Raw genomic sequence first — 7,339 nt, forward strand, 5'->3', positions numbered from 1 at the left:
CAAAAAAGAGGGTGAATTGTTTATTCATTCAGCCTTTATATAAACTTGATATTTGCTGTAGAATTTTTGTACTGAAATTATGAGTAAATAATGTAATTCTGTTTTATTCTTGAATGGACAACTATTTAAAAGTTAGCCTAAGATTTTTTCAAAGTCAGGGACATAAGAAATCCTCTTTGAAATACATGTTGATCTGAACAATGGATTAAAAATATACCAATTTCAAACATTTATATATTTTTCAATGAGGGCATTTTAGTTCTCTTGTAAGGGTGTTTTCCTGCTAAAGAAGAGTCCAAAGTGATAAAATCTGCCATTATTCTCAGTTTGACCTGAGAAGACACTATGCCTGTCTTGCTTAACCCACCTAAAAGTGAAGTTGTTAGTTTGGTTGCAGTTACGTTTAATATTCTTTGTCAATGTTATAACTACCTCATAATTTTGTGCTAAAAATGGATAAGCTTGTTAGAATATATAGGACTGCTCTTATCTTTAAATCTAAGCTTAGCCACGATAGTGGAACTGTCATTGTAGCTTTAACACATACATTGTTGTTTCATGAATAATAGTTTACCTGATATAAATAGGCTCTTTTCTTAACAGACTTAAAAAAAATCTAGGCATAAATTTGTTTTTAAGTTATAGGGTGGCACCTACTGCTTAAAAAAAGGCAAAAAAGCTCGTTGTTTATTATAGATCTGTCAGTTAGGTTCAAGGTAAGATTTAATTATACCTTTATCTTTTCCTTTTACAGGTCCTTCAGTCTGGGAGACTATGAGGGAGCCTCTGCACCCAGGGAAAATGTTACCCTTTACTGGGGGGAAGGGTAAACCAGTAGGGAATACAGTACAATCCCAACCCTACTGGGAGGGGCGGGAGGGAGGTGTTGCCGTCACTGTATTAAGTCGATGTTGGGAAATGTTTTAACATCTGGAGCTTTTGTGGGTGGAAATCTGTCTCCTATTACAACTCTGCACTGGATGTGAAGAAGAAAAAAAAAAAAAAAGGAATCTAGTCACAAAACAGCACATTCTGGAATATTGTGGGGAATTATACCAAAATAAGAACCATATAATTGAACCATAGGGATACGTAAAGAGGAAAACTATTTTGCGCACAATAAAGGAAACCTAAGAATGGGGGTCACAAACAGTAAAAGGCTTTCGTTTTTCTTTTATGTTTTTTAAGTAAGGGTTTTCTACATTATTTCATCCTGCTTGATGGGATTCCTAGGTATTTGCATGTTAATGAAGAACTACACAAATGAAGTTAGTACAGTTAAAATGCAGCTTGTGTCTGTGTTAGGAGCAGGCACTTGCAGTGTACAATATAGAAACCCCATCACAAAGTAATAAAGGTTAAGTTGGACAAAATGAAGCAACCTGCAAGCTGCCAAATGAGTCACTCCTTTCATGTTTAGGGTAATGGGAGGGACACTTCAAAGGAAAGATTCACATTTTAATTTTTACATTAAAAGAAGAATTAAAGTAGTGGATATGATTTGATTATTGTACTTCTTTAGATTTAATTTCTAGAGTAAGGCATTATTCTTAACGTGCAGTTTAAGGTTCAGGCATGCGTTCTGGCTCATAGTGATCAGAAGTAATTTAAATTAGTGGGAAAGTAGCATGCTTGCATCACATAGAGTGAAATTGGTATACATTTACCTATGTTGCGCCAGTTTTGTGTTGCAGTTTACCAATTCAATATAGCCCTGCATTTAAAATTCCTTTTAAGATTCTGTGGATTTTATTTTTATTAAGAATATAGATATAAAGTACTGTAGTTAACAATTAGGCCTTGAAATACCTTTTTAGGATCTGTTAAGAATAAGATTGATATTGTATTGTGTGTAACCTGCACAATGTGGAAAGCTGATATAGCTGTGCAAAATTCTTGCCTCTGTGCTGTCAGTGTGATGTGCTTTCTGCATGGTTATATACTAGTGATTTTATCAGAATCTCTAAAAATGAGTTACATGGTAAGACCCGTTAAAGGCTGCATAAATGTTAGTTGGCACGTAAAGACAATTGTAGAAGTTGATGACATGATTGCTATATTTGTGTTTATTCCCACTCAACATATTCTACGCTTTCTTTTCGTTCAAAGCATGATCTTAAAGAGATGTTTAAGTTGATGGATGTAATGCAGGGTATCTACACTGTATCGGCGCATGTTGGTGGCCCTTTGTGATGTAGTTAAATGCACAAGGGTGCAAGTTTAAAGCTACGGAGTGACAGTTGGTTTGGATCCTCTTCATTTCATTTGTTTAGCTTTTCTGTTGTGGGTTTTTTTTTCCCCCCCCTCTACTTACATGTATTCCTGTGAATAAATCCTTGTTAAGTTAACCCTTTACTTTTCCTTCCATGTGTATTTTCTTATGTACTGTGAATGTGAAATCCTAACTGGTACACTTGATCTTGTGTCCATCTGAAAGTGGCAAGTCTTTAATAATTTAGATTGCCTAAAGAGTATCCCATGATGATAAAGGAAAATGGAGAGATTTTTAACTCTGCTGGTCAGAGGTGAAGCCACACCTTTCCATTTTTCAAGTGCTGCATAATTAATCTGCAAAACAAAATTAAGCCATAACAGCCTTTTTGTAGATTTAGTTTCTCACCTTTGCATTGCAGAATGGATACTGGATAACAGTTTGGGGGTTTTTGTTTGGTTGTGATTTGTTGGAGTTTGTTTCTGGGTGGTTTTTTCTTCCTCAAGAACTTGCTCTTTGCATGGTTCTGTTCTTTGACTGTTGAATGATTTAGCCATTGCACTGAAGTTTGAGCTGTGTGAGTGTGAACTTATAAATGCTGTTGAAAGAGGTTTGATTTTTTTTTTTTTTTTTTTTTTTTTTTTTAAATGCATGGTAGCATGCATGTTTTACATGTCCCCCCACTTCCCCTCCCTGGGTTTTTGTTGGCTTTGCAAATTTTTAATGGGTTATGCCTGAAGAACAGTTTGGACATGTACTGTATGAAGTACATTCAGTAATGCTAGTACATAGTATTTATTCAATTTGGTCAAAATCGCATGTAATAACTTGCTTTCAAATGGCATTGCTTTGGTAGCAAATATAAAATTCCTTCTTATCTAATAACTGAAGTTAATTAGTAATAGTCACTAAAAACACTTTAAAACCAAATTCTGGAAGGAAAAAAAAAAAAAAAACCAAAAAGAAAACCCAAGTGTTTAAAATGTAGCAAGGTAGGATATTATTTTGGACCCAAATTTGCTTTAATTTTGAGTGTGTTTGAACATTAAGGAAGAGTTTCAGAGAAGTGACATTAAAAAGTCTGTAGAATAGAAAACATGCTCAAATAATACTGTAGCATAACAGCTAGAATCTGAGTTTAACTAAACTTCTTAAATTTCAGAAAGCCCCTTTAACCAAATAAAATGACTCCACCTCACCTTGGATTAGCTTAGGATGCCACTTTTGTACATACGTATTTTAATAGGTATTTGTACAGATGTGAACTGATCCGGTATAACAGAAAGGAAAATAATTACAATAAGGCGGAAATCAACAGTACTGACAAAATAGTCCTTTGTATCAGTAAGTTCTCTCATGGTATATTTTAAAGCAAATGAACCATATTCCTAACACATAATATAGCGCGGAGATTTGCAGAAGCCATTTAGGGTATAATGTGAGGTAAGAAAAGTTCTGAATCAGCATTAACGTTTATAATTCAATTATTGCATCATGGGATATATAAAAAGCATCTTAATTCTTGTGGTGTGGTCTTGACAGTTCTTGAATGTTGACTGAATGTTTATACTGATAGAATTGTGAGTTTGTCTTTGTTACATTCCAGTGTTTCTGCCTCTTGGCATGCTAAAAGCACGGCTTACTTCATTTGCTCCTTACACACTGAATAAAGTGCTGTTAGTGTGCTAAACTACAGAAATAGCCGCTGCTAAGTAATGGTGTAGATTTTTTACTTGAATATTTTTGTTGTAGGAACCTCAGGAGGTCAGTGTTTACTGTTTTTATATATGCCTTTTTCCTGTTTTAAGTTTCCCTTTTTGAAGGATTCTGAGAGTGAACAAAAGCTGCTGATCAACCTAAGTTGGTAACAGAAAGTATATTGAAAATCCTTATAAATGCATCTTTTTGGCAGTTCTAAATTGCTGTTGAATTAGTCTTAAGTGTGAAGTTCAATACTAAATTTTTTTCATTACACATTCAGGAAACAGCTCGTTTCATTTAGGAGAAAAATATCAGAATAGTTCATTATTTTAACCAGTGCAAGCAAAAATAATAAATTTTGTAAATTTTTTCCAAAGCTTGATTATTTTCTAAATCAATTAATATGTATATATTTAAACTGTAATAAGCTAATTCTTATGCTTTAGTTTATTGCTCCTTAAAGCTTGTACTCAAAAGATAACTTTTAGAAGAATGGATTTAAAATTTATAATCATTATAATTTTTAAAAGTTCTGAAGTAGCATAAATTTTGTAACTAACAAAGTGGGTACACACTGTGATTTTTTTTTTTTTTTTTTTTTGGACTATTATGTTAGCATCAATCTTAATTACTTAGACTGCATATATTGTATAATAGTAAAGTGTATATTTTAAAACTTCAAGTGGCTTTCCTCAAGTGAAACTAATTGCTTAGAAATACTCAAATACTAGCTTTATCTCAGGTGAATACTCTTGTACCCTTTTTTTTTTTCCTTTTTTTAGAACACATGCTAATAAAAATGTGTCTTAATTATATCAGTTCATGTATTTCATTTAGACAGCTCCTCTGTCTTAAACTTACTCTAAATTAACCTTCTACTGGGGACAATAATGACTTTTGCTTCACCTGTTTTATTCATATTGAATGTATTAACAGATAAGGTGCAAAACCATTCTTCCCCTTAGGAGAATGCATCCATATTCAAAGAACTGAAATACTTATTGGAAAATGCTTTAAATGCAACATTATATTGGAAATGATTTGTTTCTGATTTTGTCAAGGGAAGAAGTTGCAACTTAACACTAACTGCTTCAATACTGTCTTTTTCATGGGGATGATAGATGCATAAAGCTTCTATATAGGGTCTAAAGAGTAAATTTTTGTCTTAGATAAAGGTTAAGCTCTACAGTGAAATGGCAAAACATCCTGCAGTTATCTCAGATGCTGGTGTAGTTTGCATACATATTTGTTATATATTAATAAGTATTTCCAGTAACCTCATCTTGACTAAATAAAGCTTGATCAGTAGCTGTGTGTTTCACTCACCTATGCATTCTCCAGAATGACTTGCATCCATCAGTCTTCTAGGTATTCTTCTCCAATAGAAATTTTGTGATGCAAGCTGATGCTTGCTTTTTGCACTTAATGGTTGGAGCAAGCCAGCTTTAGATTATTTTAAATGGGACACTGAGGCGAGTACTCTTGTTGCTCGCCCTGTAGAGTATATTCTGCTAGTGTATCCAGGATACTTACTCACTTGAATGTACTTAGATGAGGGAAGTTTAAAATGGCTCTACAAGATGAATCCCTATGTGGCATTGCAGTATACTTAAAGTAAGCCAAATCCACATCTCAAAGAATTCAGCACTTACAGTACAGTATCATTTTTCTATAAGCTGCTTCTACTGTGCTACTTTTGCCTTGGGTATCTATTTCCTTATCTTGGGTGAGCAACAAAATTGAGAAGGCCCGGGTGTTTTTTGTGAGGACAGTGATTAGGGAAAAAAAAAAGATTGGTATGAGCACGTTCATTTGGCTGTTGAAATCTCCAGTGTAATATTATCTTTTTTTCATGGGAAGAGATAGGTAGTTATGTTGTACATTGTCTGACTTACTAATACTAGACATGTCTAAAATTTCTAATTGGATGCAGTATACAAAATAGTTTAAAATGAAAGGTGACTGGATCTTTCTGCTGACAACTTAGGTTGTATGAGTTTTGCTTGAAAGCTTTAAATCTGATGCGTCTGTATCTGCCACAATGTTGGAATGTTTCCTTCAAACATATCCTCCTGCAACCTCTCAAACTGTACTAAATTTGAGTGATATTTCTTGAAGTCTGCCTATGTGCTAACAGTACTTCATTTTAAATAGAATATGGTTTTAATTTTTGATAAGCTGCTGAATTTTAAAGAGTTTTTGGGGCCACCAAATATTTTGGATCATGCAGAGAATATATATTGTACTGTAGTAATTTTGTATTTACATTTGTATGATGTGACATAATAGATGTGAATGTTAATCACTGCTTGACTATGTTAATAAAGTTGTTTAAATATAGATGTTGCATTCCAATTTTTAATGAGAGATTAAATTTTCATATTAAATTTATGTTTTGCCTGACCCAGTAGTGCACTCTTCTGGTTCACGCATGCAAGTTCTGGAGTCTCTTGCATAAAGATTTATATTTTACCTGGAAAAAAATGATCTTTGGATAAGTTAAGGAAGTCAGTTCAGTTTAGATGCTTTATGCTGGCAGATCAGTGTATAAATAGGAGCGTTGGGTGATAACTGGTAACTGCTTTACTACTGAGAAATGCTATATTGACTGTATTTTGGTTTGAAACAGCTGATGTTTGCAAAGTCTGACCAAATTGGAGTGGGGGGGGAAGGGGAGAAGAGGGGAAGGGCGTTATTGTTTGTGCTATCAATAATGTGAATAAAAAAAGGAGGTAACTGGAAATAAATTAAAATTATTCAAGACCTTGTACCAAAACTTGAAGTGGTCTTAGTCTAATTTTATCTAGCTTTTATGGGACTGTGATAATACAAACTATTTAAAGATCTGCCCTTCATCTATATAACTTTCTGATACAGGAGTCTCTAAAATGGAAGTATGAAACTAACAGTAGTAGCTCTCTGGACAAAATCCACCCATGTTGATTTGAACATTTTATGTTCACTTCCAATATTTACCAGTTGGTCAATAGCATGTAGACAATTTAGACAATTGCAAGCATCTAGCACAGCTTCCATAGTGTAATTATTAAATTCATTAAAATACATCTTTATAATTGTGTATTAATAAAATTTATAGTAAAAATTAATTGCTGCATACTCAACTGAAAGTCTGCTTAATGAAGGACTTGGATTTCTGCCTCTGGAAAGGGGAGAAGGCTGTGGGAAATCTGTTAACAGCAGTGCGGGTGTGTAGAAACCAAGTTGATTAGCAGAGGGAGAGCTCCTGTTGGCTCAGCATCCCAGCGGCTGTGTGGGAGGGCATGGGGGTACGTTTTATTTTCCTTTCAGTAGCTCTCTCCATTCCTGTGGGGTACTGAGGATAGAACATCCTGCTGTCCAATGTTTTGCTCAAGTCTCCCGCTATCAGCTTATGGACTGATCTTAAGCTATGGCCTCTAATTTTGA

The 7,339-nt window shown here is 34.1% G+C and overlaps 1 protein-coding gene across 2 annotated transcripts in view; it reads left to right on the plus strand.

Moving 5' to 3' along the window:
- The window catches only part of TNPO1 (transportin 1), a 70,952-nt gene extending 65,260 nt beyond the window's left edge, over positions 1 to 5,692 (plus strand). For both annotated transcript variants that reach the window (XR_003989140.1, XM_030470088.1), the window contains one exon: positions 755 to 5,692. The gene's annotated coding sequence lies outside the window, so the exon portion shown is untranslated. The remainder of the gene's footprint in view (positions 1 to 754) is intronic.
- Positions 5,693 to 7,339: the final 1,647 nt, after the last annotated feature.

Source organism: Strigops habroptila, chromosome Z, assembly GCF_004027225.2.
Source record: "Strigops habroptila isolate Jane chromosome Z, bStrHab1.2.pri, whole genome shotgun sequence".
NCBI classification, from domain to species: domain Eukaryota; kingdom Metazoa; phylum Chordata; class Aves; order Psittaciformes; family Psittacidae; genus Strigops; species Strigops habroptila.